We start from the raw sequence: 22,280 nt of genomic DNA, 5'->3' as shown, positions 1-22,280 counted from the left end.
ATTCAATAAATGTGCAAATAACTCCATGTAATTCTTCACCAATGTCTCCTTCAAAGTAATCCACTGTGATAAAATCCAATCTGCTTCTATAACTAGTTCACTCTCTTTTCTTAGTTAAAAAAGCGGGTGGGGGGCGGGGGGCGGGGCGCTGGCTGGCTCAGTCAGAAGAACACACGACTCTTGGTCTCAGGGTTGTGAGTTTAAGCCCCAGGTTAGGTGTAGAGATTACTTAACAAAATCTTTTAAAAAGATAAATTAATATAATAAAAGTTTACCTAGATTCACTTAAAAAAAAAGGGCGGGTACTAGAATGATAAAATAGCTTTCTGTATTAAACTGTTCCAAATTTTCATTTGAAAAACTTGCCACTTCTTTTCTAGTTATTTTGCCACAAACTTAACACATACTTAATGTCTTCTGATGTATCTTTTAAATGTGATGATCTCTATACATAGAAACAAGTAGTCCTATACATCTATCCTCCCCCAACTACTCTTATTTCCAGTGACCAGCTTTTTCTGAGAAAAGGTATACATACAGGAACATTGATTTCAAAGTCATGCTTATACTTGAACGGCAGAGACTCAGTACCTATATGACCTTTCCAAAACTGTTCCTTCATTTATGAAATGATTATACTAATAATATTTCATTAAGTGGAACATACAAAACATTTAGATTCTAAATCAATGTTTGGCACATAATATGTACCAAGCATAATTTCCTTTTCCCAAAGGAAAACAAATTTCACAGGGAAACTAATATAAAATGACAACAACTTAGATTTTACAAAGACTCCACCCACAAAATTTATCTATGTCATTATACAATTAAAGCTTATTGGGACGCCTGGCTGGCTCAGTCAGCAGAGCATACAACCCCTGATCTTGGGGTTGTGAGTTCGAGCCCTACGCTGAGTACAGAGATTGCTTAAAAATAAAATAAAATTTTAAAAAAAGGAAAGCTTATTTTTCTCAACCAAAGAATGATTTTTCTTAGAAAGTTAGTGAAGATCTACAATCTAGTTTAACAAAGAAGTCTATTTTTTTTCTTTTTTTTTTGTTTTGTTTTTTAAGGGAGGGGGTGGGGGGGTGGAGAATCTTGAGCAGGCTCCATGCCCAGCACAGAGCCCAATGCTGGGTTTGATCTCACAGCCCTGAGATAATGACCTGAGCTGAAATCAAGAGTCAATGCTTAACTAAGTGATCCACTCAGGCACCCCAAGTCTAAAATGTAATACTACATATTTCTATTCTGTGCTATTGAATCCAAGTCTAGTTTTCCTTCCAGTCATAAAATGTAGTAAGAAGGGGCGCCTGGGTGGCTCAGTGGGTTGAGCCGCTGCCTTCGGCTTGGGTCATGATCTCGGGGTCCTGGGATCGAGTCCCACATCGGGCTCTCTGCTCAGCGGGGAGCCTGCTTCCCTCTCTCTCTCTCTCTGCCTGCCTCTCCGTCTACTTGTGATCTCTCTCTGTCAAATAAATAAATAAATAAAAATCTTTTAAAAAAAAAAAAGTAGTAAGAACACTGTTATTACGAACTAATACAGACCCTACCTACCTATATTCACCATTTATTTGCTACCTGAAAATAGAACACGGATTGCAGGGGGGAAGGGACACATACATGAAAACAAAGAAACAACACACCCTACTTTACTACTCTGCTCTAATTTTGCCTACTCTTTTCCAAAATAATTTTCTCTATATACAGATTTTTTTTAAAGTTTTTATTTATTTATTCGACAGACAGAGATCACAAGTAGGCAGAGAGGCAGGCAGAGAGAGAGAGAGAGAGGAGGAAACAGGCTCCCTGCTAAGCAGAGAGCCCAACGTGCCCTCTATATACAGATTTTTTAAAGTAAGCTCCATGCTCAGAGTGTAGCCCAACATGGAGCTTGAACTCACGACCCTGAGATCAAGACCTGAGCTGAGATCAAAGGTTGGATACCTAACTAACTGAGCTACCTAGGTACCCCAACTTTTGTATTTCTAAATAGCAATGTAAGTAAGTAGGGGCGCCTGGGTGGCTTAGTCAGTTAAGCATCTGCCTTTGGCTTGGGTCATGATCCCAGGGTCCTGGGATGGAGTCCCACGTGGAGTTCTCTGCTCAGTGGGGAGTCTGCTTCTCCTCTCCCTCTGTCTGCTTCTCAGCCTGCTTGTGCTCTCTCATTCTCTGTCAAATAAATTTTAAAAAATCTTAAAATAAATGTATAGCAATATAAGTGTATCAGTTTTAAGAGGATACAATAAAAAGCAACTCAGTTTCCCTCAGAGTGTGCCTTTACAAGGATTTTTCTCTGCACAGTCAAGAAAATACAAACATAAATATATAGGTATATCTCACAGGATGTACCTGTTTAAGGTTTCATACTGGAATGCTTCAGTTCATGGCTCTCAACATGATATATCCAGCCAAAGATTTTATATAGTAAAATGTTTACATTTCATTCTCAAAAATCTAATTTAGCATTTTTAAGAAAAAGGTATGTGAGTAATCTAGAAATACATTTCACATACACTAGAATTTTGGAAAAGCTTAAGTATCAACAAAAGGGACAGACATGTTACTTTACAACCATATTAATTACTTGGCAATAAAGAAGAAATGTTTAAGCCCTTTATATCCTAGCAATTTAAAAATTTTAATATTTATATATATTTTTATATTTATTTTTTAATAATATTTTTATATATTTACTTGTCAAAGAGAGCACAAGCAGGAGGAACAACAGGCAGAGGGAGAAGCAGGCAGGATTCAATCTCAGGACTCTGGGATCATGACCTGAGCCAAAGGCAGATGCTTAATCAACTAAGCTGCTTAACCGAATGAGCTACCCAGGTACCCCCTGGCAATTTTTTTTTAAATTCACAAATAGACAGCTGTATTTTGAAAACTGCCTGGGGGCTTGGGGGTTAACAAATAACTCATTTTAAATAATGGTGAACAGGTACCTAAATAAGGTCTTCACATGGGTAGGTGGTCTGATTCTGGGGAACAAAATACTGATTTTAAGCAGGAGATATATATAAATGTGTGTGTGTGTGTGTGTGTGTGTGTGTGTATCTATGTATGTAATTACCACAAAGGGTAGTTTAATATATTCCACACATTGTTCTGTACATTGTTTTCTACTTAATGTACCTTGGAAATTGTTCTACATATACCAAATACACACTAAGCTACTTCCATCCCTTTAAAGCAGCATGGTTTCCCTTTATACAATTTTAGTATTCTATTTCTTCAAATCCAAAATGCCATTAACCACAAACACAATATTCTATATGCCTGAAAGAAATTTAACAGCTGCCAATTTAGAACTATAATGCCATTAATAAGATGCAATTAATTTTACCTTTATTAAAATATGAAAAAAATGTCTTGGAATCAATGATATGTGGTGGACTGTTTCCAATCTTTCATTATCACAAAACAACATGACATAATAACCTTGATGAAAATTATCTTGTGCATTTCAAAGAGTAAGTGAAGAACAGAAAATCAGGACTGCTGACCTCAAGAATACATGCATTTCATTTTAAAAGATTTATATATTTGAGGGGTGAGGAGTAGAAGGAGACAGAGAACCCCAAGCGGACTTCCCGCTGAGGGTGGAGCCCAACACAGGCCTGGATCTCATGACCCCAAGATCACAACCTGAGCCGAAATCAAGAGCCAGACATCCAACTGACTGAGCCAACCAGGTGCCTTAGGATACGTGCATTTTAATCTTTAAGTAATTCAGATTGTTCTCTGCAATGGTTTACCAATTTATTCTTACTGACTATGATATAAATCCCTGTTTTCCCAAATTATTACCAGGGAAATTTTTTTTAACCTTTCCAATGCAGAAGTGAAAAATTGTACCTTGTGGTTACTAAAATGCATATTTCTCTTATGAAAAGAACAGACTATTTTCATACACTTAAAGATCATTTGCGAGGCACCTAGGTGGCTCAGTTGTTGAAGTCTGCCTTTGGCTTGCGTCATGATCCCAGGGTTCTGGGATTGAGCCCCACCTTGGGCTCACTGCTCTGTGGAGAGACTGCTTCTCCCTCTCCCACTCCCCCTGCTTGTGTTCTCTCTTTCGATGTGTCTCTCTTTGTCAAATGAATAAATAAAATCTTAAAAAAAAAAAAAAGATCATTTGCATTACTCTTCTATAAACAACATTTATATCATCTCTTTAGGCTATAAGTCTTTCATGCAACAGATAAATACATGAAGGAAACTTGTCCTTTGTCTATAATGAGATATTGCAAATATTTTCCCCATTTGTTGTTTTTCTTTTGTTTTATTTACAATGAAATATAGTAAAATGTATCCTTTTTTAATGGCTTCTGGGTTTGGGGTTAAACTTAGAAAAAAAGAGGTCTAGGGGTACCTGGGTGGCTCAGTGGGTTAAAGCCTCTGCCTTCAGCTCAGGTCATGATCCCAGGGTCCTGGGATTGAGCCCCGCATCGGGCTCTCTGCTCAGCAGGGAGCCTGCTTCCTCCTCTCTCTCTCTGCTTGCCTCTCTGCCTACTTGTGATGTCTGTCAAATAAATAAATAAAATCTTTAAAAAAAGAAGAGGTCTACATCCATACCACCTTGAACATGCCCAATCTCATCTAAACTTAAAAATGTTCTCATTCTAAGACAACTGTCATATGAGCTCTCTGATATGAGGAATTTGAGAGGTAGGGTGGGGGGTTATAGGGGGTAGGGAGGGAAAAAATGAAACAAGATGGGATCAGGAGGGAGACAAACCATGAGACTCAATCTCAGGAAACAAACTGAGGGTTGTTGGAAGGTGGGGAGGGGAGGGATAGAGTGGCTGGGTTATGGACACTGGGGAGAGTATGTGCTATGGTGAGTACTGTGAATTGTTTAAGACTTATGATTCACAAACCAGTACCCCTGAAGCAAATAATACCTTATGTGGATTTTTAAAAAATCCTTATTCCAACATTATTAAGTAAACTCTATGCCCAACATGGGGCTTGAACTCATGACCTCAAGATCAAGAGTCACATGTGCTACCGACTGAGCCAACCAGGTGCTTCTTCAACATTATTTTTATTTGTTTTTTTCAAGATTTTATTTATTTTATTTGTCATAGAGAGAGACAGAGAGACAGCACAAGCAGGGAGAGTGGCAGGCAGAGTGAGAAGCAGACTCCCCACTGAGCAAGGAGCCTGATGCAGGACTCGACACCAGGACCCTAGGATCATGTCCCAAGCCAAAAGCAGCCACTAAACCAAATGAGCCACCCAGGCATGACTCCAACATTATTTTTAAAATAATAATTACTGGGGTGCCTATGTGGCTCAGTCGGTTAAGCGTCTGCCTTCGGCTCCGGTCATGATCCCAGGGTCCTGGGATAGAGCTCCACATCCCTGCTCAGCAGGCAACCTGCTTCCCCCTCCCTCTCTCTGCCTCTCTGCTACTTGTGATCTCTGTCTCTCTCTGTTAAATAAATTAAAAAAAAAAAAAAAAAAAAAAGTCTGTCTTCGGCTTGCATCATGATCCCAGGGTCCTAAGATGGAGTCCCACATCGGGCTCCCAGCTCAGCGGGGAATCTGTTTCTTCCTCTCCCTCTGCCCCTCCCTCTCTACTTGTGCTCTCTCTCAAATAAAATCTTTAAAAGTAAATAAAGTAAAATAAAATAATTATCCCAGTGCACACCCTAACGATCTTCTTATTTTTTTTTTTTAACATTTAAATATTTTATCCATCTTGAATATATGTCAGGGTAAGGCAACACAGTGAGGATCCAACTTTTTTTTTCTGGGTGGCTCACCAGTTTTCCCAATGCCACTGTTAAGTGATTGAGGCTCTTCTTAGATTGTGCAAATTAGGCTCAGAAGCGGCAATAACTAATGATCTCAGAATCAGTGAAACAGACACCAAAATAAGGGGTTCACAGACCCTAAAATGCACAGAGCACTAAAAATACAGATCCGGGAGTCAATTATCTAGCACATATGGAGGACATTATAGCTACTATACTGTAAATTCTGAGAAATACAGACTAGCAAGACAGTGTTTCTCTACTTTTTTTTTTTAAGATTTTATTTATTTATTTGGTAAAGTGAGTATGGGCAGGGGGAGCAGCAAAGGGAGAGTGAGAAGCAGGCTCCCTGCTGAACAGGGGGTCCCATGTAAGGCTAAATTCCAGTACCCTGGGATCATGACCTGAGCCGAAGGCAGACACTTAACCAACTGAGCCTCCCAGGTGCCCCTCTATTTTTTTTTAATTATATTTAGGTTTCTGATTAAGACCTAAAGATGGGGGGCACCTGGCTGGCTCAGTCAGTGAGTGTGAGACTCTTGATCTCAGGTTTTGAGTTCAAGCCCCACAACGGGTGTACAGATTACTTAAAGTTGGTAAGAAAAAGGACTTACAGATGGATGATCTCCAATTCAATTCAAACATCTAAATCTACACAGCAGGGGTGTTAACAGCAATCAGCATCTACACAGCATTTTATAGTTTTTATAAAGGGAGTTCATAATTTATATTAATTTACTTCACCCCATAACTGAATAAATGAGCAAAGATTTTATTGGACTGAAATTTACTGGACTTAAAAAATAACTCCGTGATGGTAACTTGTCCCTTTACTTAAAGTAAGAGGCAGAGCCAAACTCAAACCTATCTTGTATTTCGAAATGCTGCTCACACTGCCTTCACATCCTACACCAAGTACTTTTACACAAAACTAGACAAGATTCCCTACACTCAATGAACTTGGAGTGATTTGTCAATTACATATTCAGACTGATCACATACTTAATTCTAAGCATGAAAAGAGTACATAAAAGTATAAAACTCAAGAAACCTTCAAAGATCTACAATAGTTTAAAAGAGCAAGACTGGGGGAACAGGAACAATCTCTTACCTACTTTGTCCCTTGCTTATGCTATTTATAGCCAGTATAGCTAGAATGCATTATTATCTCAGTAATTATGTGTTGGTTGTCTGTTACTGATTGAACCTTCTAGACAGGGTGAGCTATGAAACAATATCAGACCCCATCCATTTTTCCCAGGGGCTGAACTTTTGCTTGTGATTTAAAAACAAAAAACAAAAAACAAAAAACAAAAAAACACCAAATCATCAAAAAGCACCCAGACAATATATATAACAAAGGGAGTTTAGGTACCCCACATCTGGGCTACACCTACTGACTACACATTTCACAGCAAAATAAAGATTTGAGCTGCATCCCATTCCATTTTATTTTTTTAAAGACTTTTATTTGACAGAGAGAGATCACAAGTAGGCAGAGATACCATTTATCTTGCATCACGCTAACTTTTTTTTTTTTTAACAGCCTCGAGAAAATCTTTTTGTGATAGATTTTCTTTGAGAAAATTAATCTTGCTTCCTCCTGGCCTTAAGATTTTTTTTTAAAGATTTTATTTATTTATTTGACAGAGATCTCAAGTAGGTAGAGAGGCAGGTAGAGAGAGAGGGAGAAGCAGGCTCACCGCTGAGCAGAGAGCCTGATGCAGGGCTTGATCCCAGGACCCTGAGATCATGACCTGAGCTGAAGGCAGAGGCTTAACCAACTGAGCCACCCAGGCACCCCTCCATTCCATTTTAAACCTTCCAGAAGGTTATAAAACAATTTCAAGAAACAAATCTAGTCCAACTGCCACAAAATACAACTATCATTCATTCATTGTTTCTTTATTCCAAATTAAATATATCCTCTGCCTCTACAATAAGCAATTGTCCATAAGAAATTGTCTTTTCTCTGTGTTGTTCCCTTCAGACACCTTGTCAACAGATCTTTTCTACAAGTCTTTTTTTTAAATACTAGCAATCACTCATCTGCCACACACAATAAAAATTCTTTTTTTAAACTTCTGAAATATCTTACTACTAAGGGAGAAAAAAAGTGGTAAGAATAAAGGAAATTTGAGTACAAAAATAAACCCAATTTATAAAGTACAGATCTCTACCATGCCACAGATAATCTCATTCCAGAGTCAGCATACCCTATTCCCCAATCTATCCAGTGACAAGATATTTGCACTGTAACCTCCAAGGATGACACTCTTTGTAAAAACCTTGGATGAATAATAAATAATTTTTATTTTTTTTTTAAGATTTATTTATTTGAGAGAGAGAGAAGGAGAGGGGTGGAGGGGCGGGGGAAGAGGGAGAAGCAGACTCCCCACTGAGCCGGGAACCAGACTAGGGTTCCATCCTAGGACCATGATATCATGACCCAAGCCGAGGGCAGACACTTAACCAACTGAGTGAGCCACCCAGGCACCTCTGGTAGAAATAATTTTTAAATGTTAACAAAATATCCTGAAGAGATCAGGTTTAAATTTTAGTGGATGGCTTTTTTTTTTTTTTTTTAAGATTTTAATTATTTGACAGAGAGAGAGATCGTAAGTAAAGAGGCAGGCAGAGAGAGAGGGAGAAGCAGGCTCCCCGCTGAGCAGAGAGCCCAATGGGGGACTTAATCCCAGGACCCTGAGATCATGACCTGAGCCGAAGGCAGAGGCTTAACCCTGAGCCACCAGGAGCCTCGTGGATGGCTATGTTAAAGATGTTAGAGCCCTAAAATCAAATAAAAAGGAGAACTGACAGAATTTACAAAGCGATGAGCCCAGAAATTACATACTATGAAATACTAACAAGGCATTATCATTTTCACTAGATCGACTAGATAACCATTTTTTTTTTTAAGATTTTGTTTATTTAACAGACAGAGATCACAAGCAGGCAGAGAGGCAGCCAGAGAGAGAGGGGGAAGCACGCTCCCCGCTGAGCAGAGAGCCCGATGCGGGGCTCGATCCCAGGACCCTGAAACCACGACCTAAGCTGAAGGCAGAGGCATAACCCACTGAGCCACCCAGGCGCCCCAGATAACCATTTTCTTCAATGGTTATCTGTAGTAAAGGTTTGGTACAATGAAAAAAAAATCTGTCATATTACATGCCATAAATGTGGCCACATTCTAGGTTAGATCATGTGGTTATTACAGAGACAACTATGCAAGATAAGTATGCACACTGCTGAATCTGACACTTAAAAAATAAAGATCCATTTACAAGACCATTAAACTCAGCCTTTAACATTGGTAATACAATAAGATTCCCTTCTTCTCCAGGGTAAAGATACAGTACCAGCCATTCAAAACAGATGAGCTTTGCACAATAATTGTGAATTTAGTGAACACTACTGATGGTAGTGTTAAAATGTTTAAGTCACATTTAAGATGAGGGGTGCCTGGGTGGCAAATTCATGATCTCAGCTGCCTGGGATCCAGCCTACATTGGGCTCCCTGCTAGGCAGGGAGTCTGCTTCTCCCTCTCCTTGCTCTTATGCTCTTGCTCACTCACGTGCTCTCTCTCTCCCTCTCAGATAAATAAATAAAATCTTTTAAAAACATAAAAATAATGAAATGGTTGAGATGGAAAAAGAAGGTTAACATGTTAATTTTACATTATGTGTATTTTACCACATTAAAAAGAAAAAAAAAGATATGGGCTTCAAATTCCCTTTGTAATTTAGATGAATAAGGTACTCAAGATTTATTAAATGTTTACTATATACCTGCAACCATGAAGATGGGAGTTAAAATATGAATAAAAACTCTTTTCAAGGAGCTCAAAGCTCAAAACACAACCAAAATTCTACTGTTTTATTTGTTTGTTTTTTAGTACTCATTTACTTGATAGAGAGAGCCAGAGAGCACAAACACGGGGAATGGCAGAGGGAGAAGGAGAAGCAAGCTCCCCATTGAGCAGGGAACCCGATGCAGGCTGATCCCAGGATCCTGGGACCATGACGCAAGCAAAGGCAGACACTCAACCGACTAAACCACCCAGGCGCCCCTACAGTATTCTTAAGGTAAAAATTAAATTTTTCTATCACTGAAAAACAAGTGAGTATTCAATTACCTTCCTTTTCTTAAATTCACTTTCTCTTACTCTTTCTTTTCCTCTGCTAGGTGTAAAGTCTCTAAGCTTACAAATGAAAAATTCTGGGATTCAAAGAGATTTGCTCTTAACTGTATTTTTTGTACCAACTCATTTTGAACTCAGAGAAAACAAGTTTAATGGTAATCAAATCTTTCTATCTCCCCCCCCAAAACAGATTACTGCTTAGTAATAAATACTAATTTTAATAGAACTACTAGGATTATAATTCAAAAAGCAAAGGTTTTAGTGGGCACCTGGGTAGCTCAGTCAGCAGTGTCCAACTCTTAGTTTCAGCTCAGGTCATGATCTCAGGGTCGTGAAATCGAGCCCCTCATCAGGCTCCACACTCAGTATGGAGTCTGCTTGTCCCTCTCCCTCTGCTCCTCCCTCCCACCCCCGCTCTCTCAAAAAAATAAAATCTTAAAAAAAAAAAAGCAAAGATTTTAAAGACTAGAACATTCCACTTTATGCCCTATCCTGTGCCCTTAACACACACAATTGAGTTGATTAGACTTCCCAAACTGTAAAAATCTATTTCCAATACTCAAAGAATTAGTCAATAAAAGTACACCTCTCCCCAAAGACCCCTTTATACAATGAGACCCCTCCCCATGACCAGAAGTAGTAGTGCAATGATTCCCATCATTTCTGAAGTAGTGTTCACATCCGCGAAGAATAAACAGTAGCTCATGAACATGAAGGAGCTAAAAAGTGAACGGAGTTGGTTTCCAACTAACAAATACTCAAAAGCAGAAATGTTAGTATTTTGTTTTTATCCAAATGATTACTATAGTTAAAAGAAAAATAAATTCAATGGAAATTTTAAGTCATATATTTTCCAGAGCCTGATCTGAACCTGAGAAATTGACCTCTGCTCAGAGAGTCTTAGGAAACAAACTTCTGCTTCCATTTTTTGTTTCATGTGGGTTAATTCTTCTCTCTACTACTATGTGGATTCTGACTGCAGAGAAAAAGAACCATGGGCAATCACCAGCTTCAGGAAGAATTTGGAAAGGCAAAAATTAAATTCTGCTGTTGAATGGCTCCTTTTATAATACTGAAGCTACAATACAACATCGCTAAATGACACAAAGAAAGCACACTCTGAGACAGTGTGTTTCTTTTATTCCACCCACCCATCACCCATCGCCCCCACCAAAAAAATTTAAAACCAGTCCAGCCAAACATACACAATGTTTGCCCTGAAAGTATTCATGACACAGCAGTTCACTCTTGAAAACCTATTAGCATAATAGTAACTTAAAATACAGTTATAGGAAAAATATAGACTGTTCTAGGGGAGAAAAGGCAGGGGGAAAAAGCCCAAACACTTAAGAAAAAAAAAAAAGACAATCAATATATTCAAGCATAAGATCAAATCAAAAACACTGTTTTTTCTTTCTTTCTTTTTGTACATTTAAAAAACTTACCCTGAAGAGATTTTCCCAATCCCTGGCCCAGCTTCCACCCATGTTTCTGGAGTAAGCGATGTCCAATATTATCCTGACAGACAGAACAGAGAGACAAACCAAAAATATTCCAATAATATATTCTTCCCTTCCTAGTGACATTTAAACAGGTGATGAGCAAGAGATAATTCTACATATTGCATGCAAAAAGATGCTAATAGTAGGGTAAATGTGCCCAATAAAGGGGGCATTAATGTAAAAAGAAATGCTGGCCAATATTTTATATGGGAAGAACATAGGGGTAAGGGTCCTTTCTGATGGTGTGCTGGGCAACTTTTGTACATAACACTTCAAAAAGGAGAAAAAAGGGAAGGGAAAAGGGGAAGAATACATTTATGAAGTTTAAAACTAACATTAAAAAGCATAAAATCAAGGTACTTATACAATCATATCCACCACCTAGACAGCACCACTTTAAGATTTTTTTTTTTTTTTAAAGAAAATCTACACTGTGTTTAGTTATTTTGTTTATGTGTCAGGCTTTCATGATACAAAGTAAGTTGTAAGTGTAAGACTGCCCCACCACTAGAAATGAAAACACAATCAGAGCAAAATCCAGGCTAGACTTGATTGGTTTTTTTATAATATATATATATATATAAAAAATATATAAATATTTAACTAGCATGCAGCCAATATTAAACTGAAAAAACAGTGAGGTTAGTAAAACAAGAAATTAAATTGATTAAACAGAAAAATAAAATGAGCTCAAGCACAGACTGAGTGATGCATTTCAACATGTAATCTAACAAAAATGCTAAAATGTTAGAATGAAACAGGCCTAGCAATAAGTTAACAGTAAAGAACCATTAGTGCATGTAGGGGGAAAAAATCAATATACATAATGTCTCATCTTCCTAGGAGCACATCAGAAAAGGTATTTTAATGTAAACTGTACGAAAAGACACCAGAAACAACAATTAATGTCAGCTTCTGTGTAAGGGTTCAAGATCTTAGACACCTCTGCATACCTTTGTCCTGTTTGCTTTTTACAAATATTGTGAAGTATGGAGACGAAATTAATATAACCATTAACTACGTCAGCTAAAATGCTCCTAAACTCATGGGAACATTTTCAAATAACAAACACAAAGGGTTCTCTATGCATTAAAATGTAATTTATAGTACTAAGCTGGTATCACCATTTAAAAATAATCTATTTCCTAAAAAAAAAAAAAACACAAAAAAACAAAAAACCCAACAACAAAAAATACACACACACAAAAAGAAAATAAGCTATTTCCTGAATCCATCTAAAAAGTTAAAGCCACAAATTACTGATTTAAAATCAAATATCTCCTGTTAAAACTTTTTTATCTTCTAGCTCCATATTCATTGACAAAATGGTCTTTAGAATTACAGAAGAAAAAAATTATTTTACTGTTATTTTTCTTTTCAGACGGTAAATTAGAAGAGGAAGATTAAGCCTCCCCTATGTTCTGTTTAAGTTGGGGGCTGTGGGGACAGTTTCCTTCCACAGGTTTATGACATGCAAACTGCAAACAGGAAAACTTGGCTGAGCAACTGATTACTTCAATGATCAGGCTGGGGGGGGGGGGGGTAGGGGTGAGGGGAAGTGGAGATCTCTGTACTTTTTTAAAAACAAAAAAGGAGGCAAACAATAATGGAAAATCTGTTTCAAAAAAAAAAAAAGAGGAAGAAAATTTGTTTCTAAAACAAGATACTCTTGTTTTAAACATATAGATACAATATCAATATGGTACACAAAAGGTCACTAGAAATTACTTTTTGCCAGGAACTAAAAGAATTTGAAAATGCCATGGTTATGTATAAACCCAGTTGACGACTTCCACATTACTAGACTTAAAAAACCTAAAAAATAATTCAAGTCTTAATACAAGTAGTGTTAGCAGAAAATGAAGAGGTCTTTATTATCCTACCATAAATATAAACTTACCTGTACATAAAATCCTTACTTTATATCATAACTCCTACAAGTAAGTAACTATGGAAAGGACAAGGATAGCAGAATGACTCTAAGATTATGTAGTTGACAAAATTGTTGTTTAATCTTTTAATCAGCTACTTTTATAACTATAATTTTACAACTATACTTGGCACAGAGATTTAGGATATTAAACCATGCTGACAAAAATTGCTGCCCTCTTTTTTTATTTAAGAAAACTCAATCTTTGGCTAAGTGGAGATGAGACATTATGCTGACTGTGTTATATTATGAATGCACTAAAATAAACAGACAGATGAAGCAGTATGCTATTTCCAAAAGCAGTGCAAGTGGAGTGAAAGCATTTCCATACGAACCTGGCTTTAAAAACTGGGCTGTCAAAAGAACAGTTAAATGTAACACAAAGTAAGAAACTGTCCAATCACTAATGGTCGTTTTTTTTTTTTGTCTTGTTTTCAATTCACTGCTTGCAATTAATGTATTTATTAAAGAAGAGTGAAAGCATAAGTAAATTCACGAGTCAAGACCAGCTGAGAGATTCAAGAGCAGCGTGTTGTGACTGACAACAGTGAAAGGAAAAGCAAATGTTAAAGGGAGAGGAAGAAAAAAGAAAACTTTAGGGATTATACACATTAGCACCACTTTTACAAAACCACTCAAGATGGCTGTCACCTCAAAAAAAAAAAAAAAAGCTATTGATACAAAATGATAGTGGCATTTCTCAAACTTTAGGTGAAAACTGTTCTTTAATTAAATTTATATTCCTAATTATTAACAAGGAACAGAATGTCAGGGTCTATATTAAAATTACCATGCCACTCACTCTACGTCCTTATGGTTACAACAAAAGGCAACAGAAACAATGGACATATCTCTCCCAGAACCTCTTCCCCTTACCAACCTCCTAGATTAAGTGAATGACTAATACAGAAAATCTGGACCTTTCCTATCATTCCAGACTACCTGCTTTTGGAGGAAAAAAGGCAGCTCTGTGACTCTGCAGAAAGGGCTAGTATTCAGTATGGTCCCTTTTCCTACCAAAAAAAGAAAAGAAGTTTTATAAACACTTGTCAAAAATCCAATAGGCTTAGGGATAATGGATAACACAAGGAAGACACACCAAAATACCTCATAACAAAGTAGAACAAAGCAGACTTGCCTATCTCTGAAATGATCAAAATGTTCACTGAACATTCACAGTGAAAGAACAAGGAACTCGCTCATAAGCCTGTGAAAATAGTAATCTCCTATCTCTATCTGGAGTTGTGATTTTGCTAATTATTCCCATGGATGTTATTTATGACAATAAATTGGAGTAAGTGATTTAAAGCTCAAACAGGTAGCCTAGAATAACAAGGACAATGAGCACTAAATTTACCTCTAAGTAGTAGCATTTTACTATTTCACTTTAGTAGTGACTAAAAAATCTTTCAAAAATAAAAAAATAAAACAAAACAAAAAAAAATCTTTCAGTGTTTGATTTTAAAATAAAATACATAATTTGAGGTTTAACTATAATGTCATAGAACCAAAAATAAGTAACAGAATTCTTTTTCTTTTATAACACTGTCTGGTTTATAACTGACAAAGGGACATGACAATAACAGGCTGTTTTAAATTAAATGCACATGGAAGAACTGCAGGACAATTCCACCTACCTACCCACCTACCTACCTAAGTAAACTCTGCCCCCAACGTGGGGCTCAAGCTTATGACCCCAAAATCAAGAGTTGCATGTTCTATGAACTGAGCCAGCCAGGCACATCAAGGCAAATACTCATTCTAAATTAACTGATAAAGCAACTGACCTTTGCCCAAGGGAGGCAGGCAAAAAACTGGGTTCCACTTAATTCACAGAGTTACCACAAGCTATTTGTTACTCTCTGTGCTCAAGACCAAAATGGTGGCAGTGTGGCATTTTCTTTGGTTAGGCATGAATTTCATAATTCTGGTCAAACCATGAAACTGAACTGAAAACCCAAACTTTTTATACTGACTACCTCAGTTGGCCTTTTTTCTTTTCTATTTCTAAAGTTAAATCTAGAACTAAAATGCTGTATTTTTACTCTTTGTTCCCTTCTATGATATGTGTAAGAAAGGAAAATATAATTTTTAAATGGGAACATCTCTGAAAGCAAGAAATGTAAGTTATTATAAACTATCAACATGCTGAAACACAATACCAGAAAAAACAAAAACAACAAAAAACCTCATTATTATTTCAGCCATTCCTCAATATTTGTATTTATTATCAAGCAGAAAATTTTCCCAAGAAATTTTCTCTGCTCCATAAACTATATTCCATCATAATAACAATGACCATTTTGGCAACAGCACCACCAATCTGTAAAATGGGACCCTGCCAAAACACAGATAAAAATTTATTTTATTTCAAGAGTCTGATTCCAGTTTTTAGAGCAGGAAACAGAATATCATGTCTCAAGAGAAAACTATACTACAATTATGTCAGTAACTGGATGAGTATTAACTCCACACTCAATTTTCTTTTAGTTGACAGCCACATTCAATTTACACCATTTAGACCATTTTCAAGTGACAAAAATGGTAAGTCTCTTGAGTGGATTGTAAGCTTTGCTGATTGTGTATTGAAAGACTCTATAAGCAAAAACCAAATGCTACTAGGTGAACCCATGCAAACAACAAGTTGTAAAAATTCCCGAAACAAAAAAATCTATAGCTCACTACAGATGACACAATGAAGACTAGAGAGAAAAGCCATATAGTAATGCTACACCATTCAGCTCCAAGAAGCACATTATTTATAGTGCAGTCCACATATGGTCACTGCTAAATGTCAAATCAGCAGTCTTATAGTTACAGTTTGGAACTAGTGGAGTCCACAGATCTAAACAGATATGCAACATGACAAAACTCAATTATACATGTACATCTAAAACCCTACATGAGCAAAGTAAACATCAGCAACTGGAGTTTGAAAACTTAATTTTTTTAAAACAGCTCAGTCAACCTAAGAACTATAAAGACGGGATTTTTATCAGGTAAAACAAAGACCAACTAATGGCTGATGATAGTTTTACTTCCAAGAGCAACTGTGACAATTTTACTATGATGCAGGTATTTTGCCTTCTGTATAGCTTATAATCATGCCGCCATCTCATTTCTCATTGTCGATGACAAAGGTAATGAAAAACCATTATATCCTAAATCACACCAACCAGTTCTTGGAACTATGTGGAATTCTAGACTGAGCTATGGCTTTAGATTAAGTTTTGTTTTCTAAGTAGTTTATCTTTCTTAAGAATGTAGAGCGTATAATTATAATGGGTGGGACTTAAAAAAAATCATTAAGCAATAACTTAAAATTCAAATCCTAAGACTTTTTTTGTAATAAAGGTAAAACATTAATACTTTCCATTTTCTCTAATCAAGTTGTCTGGCAATTCTTTCATAATTTTCTTAGAACAAAATTTTATTCCTGACCAAAAATTTCACTGAAAGATATCTGGTTGGTTGAAATAAAGTAGGGGAAATAAAACTTTCTAACAAAAATTATGAAATACTTTATAAATGCTGGATTTTGAGATGTTTCCCACACTTCCTGATTGAAAGGAAATACCTGTATCATCTAACAAATCTGGACTTCGGAAGTTTACTAAAAGCATAATGCATTATTGAGTCTTTGTATTGCATTCCCCATCTTGCCAGTTTGCAACAAATTTACCCTATTACCAATGGAAAAGACCTTCATCCTATACTCACAATAACCCTTCTCACAGGCATATTTCTTGGCACAAACCTGTGCAGAGACTTCCACGGTTACCAGCTGCTGCAGATTACCTTTGTTTTAAAAAAAAAAAATGACTAGACCTTTAGCTCCTGCAATGATCTGTAGACTCCCAAGCTGCGTATTTCCAGCCACTTTTGAGTCGCATGCTGTAGCAAAACAGGCAGCACCTCTCAACAGATATTGCTGCAGAGAAAGACTTTGATTCAGCGGAGACTGTACGTGAGAGCAATGCCATTTCCCCTAAGAACAAGAGTTCAATATAGCCAACCAGCCACATAACTAAAACACACTTATTTAGTGGACATTCCTTAGGTGATAGGGTATTTTCTTTTGGGGGGGGGGTGGGAGGAGAAGAGAGGAATTGATACCACACTACCAACTTTCATGCCAATTGTTTTAGCAAAAGTTTCTTTAAAACCTTCCCTTAATCAGTTTGTTCCCCAGTGATTTGGTCAAAGAAATAAAATCCCTCTTTGTTGTGTGTCCCCACTTCCATCTAACACAATGCAGACTAGGAAGCTCCTCCTCCTACTACCTAAACTACCACATCAATAATATTTATTTATTTGTTTCAGGAGTAAATTTTCATTAGAAATATACTTTATTAATATACAGCTCTGAACATACACTTATTCATTTTTTAAAAATTAAATATCCAGTTAAGTACTATACCATTCATTATTTTAAGTGAAGATAATACTGCTCAATAAAGAGAGCATGTATCAATTCCACTCCTACTCTTTGGGATTACTCAACAATGATGACTCAGTCAGACTGTCTTCTGATAGCATTCTTCCTATGACATGTGCTGGAAAAAATCCTGGACAGTGTGAGAGGAAAAACAGCATTAGCCTCACACACCAAAGGAAGGAATTTTCCAAAACTTTAAAATGCAGCCCTAAATTGCTTTAGAAATGTTTATTAAAGTTTTAAAAAAATCTTTATTGAGTATAGTAATAATGAATACTAAGGTGCAAATTTAGTCTAATTAAATTTCCTACTACTGAGAGTACCCACAGAATGTAGCTTATTTAAGAATATTAACCATGTACCTTGTAGATATGGTACTTGGGTCTTCCTTCTGATAGCTATCTGTTCTTAAACTATGACCCAAAGAAACATTTAAATAAAATGGAAAAATTAAATTATTTTTCAAGTACAAAATACTAATCTAGCTAGCTTACAGACTTCACTGTAAAATTCTGCCTTGTGATAATTCCCTAGATGATATAGAACAAGGCACACACTTCAGTGATTTTTAACTTAGCAATGTGGACTTGGCATTATATCCTCAAATCAAAACGCAAGACCGGGCTTTCAGCACACTACCAGATATGAATTCTCCCTCTGCAGCATTATCACATGCGTCATCAATTACTGCCATGCCTAAGTCTAGCATCATGCCAGCACATTAAGACAGAAGGTACTATATGCAGTGTTCACTGGACCAGAAGAACAGAAATAAGAAGGGGAGGTGGGGGAGAAAGAAACCCTAGAGAAGAAATTAAAAAAAGGCAGACCGTGCAATACAAACCAGATCATGGCTGCTTAGCTAATATGGGCCAACTGCTGTGGAAGAAAAATGTCGAACACCCCAAGTTGTGTAAATTTCTGTAAACATCTAAACACACACACAAACACACACACAACACCAACCTAATCAGGAACATAAATATATGTTGATCCTTTACTATGTTACAGTTTGAAAATAAAAGCTAAAAGTTAAAATATCTGTGCTCTCTAAACTGCCTTATTTTCCTGAGGAAGGAGGAGAAGCTAATGTTTCTTAAAAGGAGAGGGGATATGTCTTGACTGCTATAAAGATTAAGATTTCCTCTTTGGTCATTTTTGCTCAAGTTTACCAATAACTCACTGAAACACTTATTAAAATATGTACACTAACCACAAATATTAAATACTGACAATACTGACAAGTTTAGACTTTTTTAACAATGAACTGTGTAATTTAAAAATAAAAGTCTTTTCAAAATGAAAATAATGTTTAAAAATTGGGATTTTTTTTTTAAATTAAGTCGGGAAAATAAATCCCTTGTTCTATTACTTTATATCAATATCTAAAACTAAGCCATGTAAAGAGATAGAAATCAGCTTTTCACAAAAACCAGACATCTACGTAAGCTACCAAATTTGTCATTTTTCACAAGCGTCTGGTAACTGTATTAGTCCTTAACTATTCCTAATGGAACATTTCACACGTGATTGTGTTGCCCAAGAAAGGTGAAGCTTTTCAAGGATCAAAATACATTTTACTCCTTTATTTAATTTACAAAAATGCTAAACTTTAACTTGCTATCTTTAACAGAATATCACTATGGGCCAAAATGATATTTTTCCATCAAATGCTAAGTTGTTTCTAGATTTTTCAGACCGATTTCCCAAAACATTAAATATTAGATTACATCCCAAACTCTATTTGATTATTGTAGGGCATGCAAAAAAAAAACAAAAAAACAAAGAAACACTCTAAACTGTACTGTAATAAATTTAAATTCATTCACATCAAGTGTCACACAAACACTACCTAACTATGACCCAAAATTAAGCACTGATCATCTTACCGATTCTATAGGCTTGTCAAGTGATGCCTGTTCAATTTCCAAATGTCCTTCTTCATACTGATCAAAGTGATTACCCTGAAAGAACAAGACTACAGTTATTTTTCAAAAGTAATAAATGCTGAAATTATTAATAATCTAATCAAACTAAGTGTTATTTTAAACTTTCATTCTTTTTCAGCAGTCAAAACTGTGTCACAAATTCAGACTTTTCTAAATCTACAAAAATAATTTATTAGAGGAGTCTAAGCCTAGTAATATGAATTCTTCCTATACAGCAAACACTGAAATTGCTAATTAAAATACTATTAAAAGCATTTGGACTATCAACTTCTTCTCAGACTGACTATATTACGAAGACTGTAGGATCTTAGAAACAAAGATCCATGTTTAACTTTTCATAAACAATCCCGTACTACAGAGAATAAGTAACAGAAGAATGAAAACAAAACCTATAATACTGTCCAACGTTGGTAACATTGCTTCTAACTAAAACTGCTAAAAACATTCAACTTTAAGTGCTAACTCCCAAATTTCAAGGAATTCGAACACACAATCTCTTGACACGTTATTCCAAACACAGCTATTCCTCAAATGATCTGCCGAGAGAGATAAACATGTCTGTGTAATGCCATATTTGACCATAATCAAGCAAGGAGTCACTGCAACTAGAATAAGTCAAAACAGTTCAACTGCGGGTAGGTGCAGACAACTAGGAAGTTCTCGCTAATCATGGTTTTCTCTCATCTCCCTGCTTCATTAGAAAAGAAATGCTCATAATTTGGCATTAAATCAGAATACCAATTTTCTGATACCCTTTTTGTTACAGAAGCAGTCATGATGGTTTGTTGAGTCCTGAATTGACCTAAATGAAAAGACTGAAGAGCCTACATTAATTCAGTGTGTGGAGTGGTAGGGCACAATTTTTCAAGGTAAAATTTTGGTTGAATAAAACTTAATGATAGAGATATAAAACATATAATCTGCCACACTGTATCATAAACACTAGGTTACTTGTTTCTCTCATCAGACTGTAAAGTCCTTAAGAACAAAACTAAATCTTATTGGGGCGCCTGGGTGGCTCAGTGGGTTGAAGCCTCTGCCTTCGTCTCAGGTCATGATTCCAGGATCCTGGGATCGAGCCCTACATCGGGCTCTCTGCTCGGCGGGGAGCCTGCCTCCCCCTCTCTCTGCCTGCCTCTCTGCCTACTTGTGATCTCTGTCTGTCAAATAAATAAATAAATAATCTTAAAAAAAAAAAAAAAAAAACTAAATCTTATTTATCTCTTATAACCCTAAAAATGTGGTGGCTAAACATCCCAGAACAATTAGGTGCTAAAATTGTGTGGTACTGATAAAAAAAAAATCCTGGAATTAGACAGTGGTGGTGATAACAGTCATACAAGTTAATGTACTTAATGCCACTGAACTGTATACTTTAAAGTACTTAAAATGGTACTTTTATATTGTATTTTACTATAATAAAAATGATAAAAATAAAAATAAAATTGTGCAGTAGTCTATCCAAAAGAAAAGAGTAACAGGAATGGATTTTCCAAAGAAACAAAGCAAATCCTAAAAACTGAAGAGCTGACATTCCAAGGAGGAAAAGCAATCATCAACAAATACTAAAAACGAAAAAATAGCTATAAATCCTGAAAGGATTTATCTCCAGTATTTTGTCCAACAATCTCTTTAAAATTAACACTTGCCTTTTCTTTGAACTTCTAAAACAACAGATAAAAAATTAAAAACAGTTACTACAAGGCATTAATTGCAAGGTGCTTCAAAATTCCCAAATAGTAAACATCCAAATACTCAGATTAACTGAAAAACCTCACATTGCATAACAATGTCCCACTAAATCTAGTAACTCTTTCACTCCACAGCTCTATAGGATTTAAAGATAAAATCTCATCCTACCAACAATAACTGGATACTATTTTGAAAGTTACTTCAGAGTAACTTAGGACAACCATATTTTAAATCAAAAGAGAACTGCCCCCAAATTTATCACTATCAAAGATGATATAATAAAAGCACAAAACACCTGCAGATATTATGAGAGAACTACCAAGTAACTCCATAAAAAAGAATATGGACATCTAAGAAAAGCCATTCTAGTTCATCCTTACTGCACAAGAAATCCCTCAAATTTTTCCAAACAGATAATGAATCATTAGCAAAATCCTTTCATCTGTAGACTTAAAATCATTTTAAAATTTTATTTATATTTTAATTAATCTCTATGGGGCTCACACTTACAACCCTAAGATCAAGAGTTGCATGCACTACTGAATGAACTAGCCAGGTGCCCCAGATTTAGTCATTTAGAAAATCCTTCTGTAGATTAGAACATGTTCCAAATGAGATGCTTAACAAATTTCTAAACACAGCCAGCTAAGTTTTTTTAAACCTTAGGAACTCTTGGGTGCCTGAGTGGCTCATGTCATGATCTGGAGGTCCAGCGATGGAGCCCCACGTCTGGCTCCCTGCTCAGCAGGGAGTCTGCTTCTCCCTCTCCCTCTGTTCCTCCCCCGACTTCTGCTCTCTCAAATAAAAAAAATCATTAAAAATAAATAAATAAATAAATAAAACTAAAAAACAT

The 22,280-nt window shown here is 36.2% G+C and overlaps 1 protein-coding gene across 8 annotated transcripts in view; it reads right to left on the bottom strand.

Annotated features, from left to right (window-relative positions):
- GPATCH8 (G-patch domain containing 8) overlaps positions 1-19,757 on the bottom strand; it is an 83,664-nt gene extending 63,907 nt beyond the window's left edge. For 3 of the 8 annotated variants that reach the window (XM_032849056.1, XM_032849054.1, XM_032849059.1), the window contains exons 1-3: positions 19,676-19,757; positions 13,684-13,701; positions 11,362-11,434 (exon numbers count right to left, since the gene is read on the bottom strand). The gene's annotated coding sequence lies outside the window, so the exon portion shown is untranslated. Of the gene's footprint in view, positions 1-11,361; positions 11,435-13,683; positions 13,702-18,630; positions 18,666-19,675 lie in introns of all 8 variants that reach the window. The other 5 variants (XM_032849057.1, XM_032849055.1, XM_032849060.1 and 2 more) reach the window with 3 other exon arrangements.
- Between the last annotated feature and the right edge of the window lie 2,523 nt (positions 19,758-22,280).

The sequence above is a fragment of the Lontra canadensis genome, unplaced genomic scaffold, assembly GCF_010015895.1.
Source record: "Lontra canadensis isolate GAN:19392208 unplaced genomic scaffold, GSC_riverotter_1.0 scaffold218, whole genome shotgun sequence".
Taxonomy (NCBI): domain Eukaryota; kingdom Metazoa; phylum Chordata; class Mammalia; order Carnivora; family Mustelidae; genus Lontra; species Lontra canadensis.
This window is presented reverse-complemented; position numbering and strand designations above follow the sequence as displayed.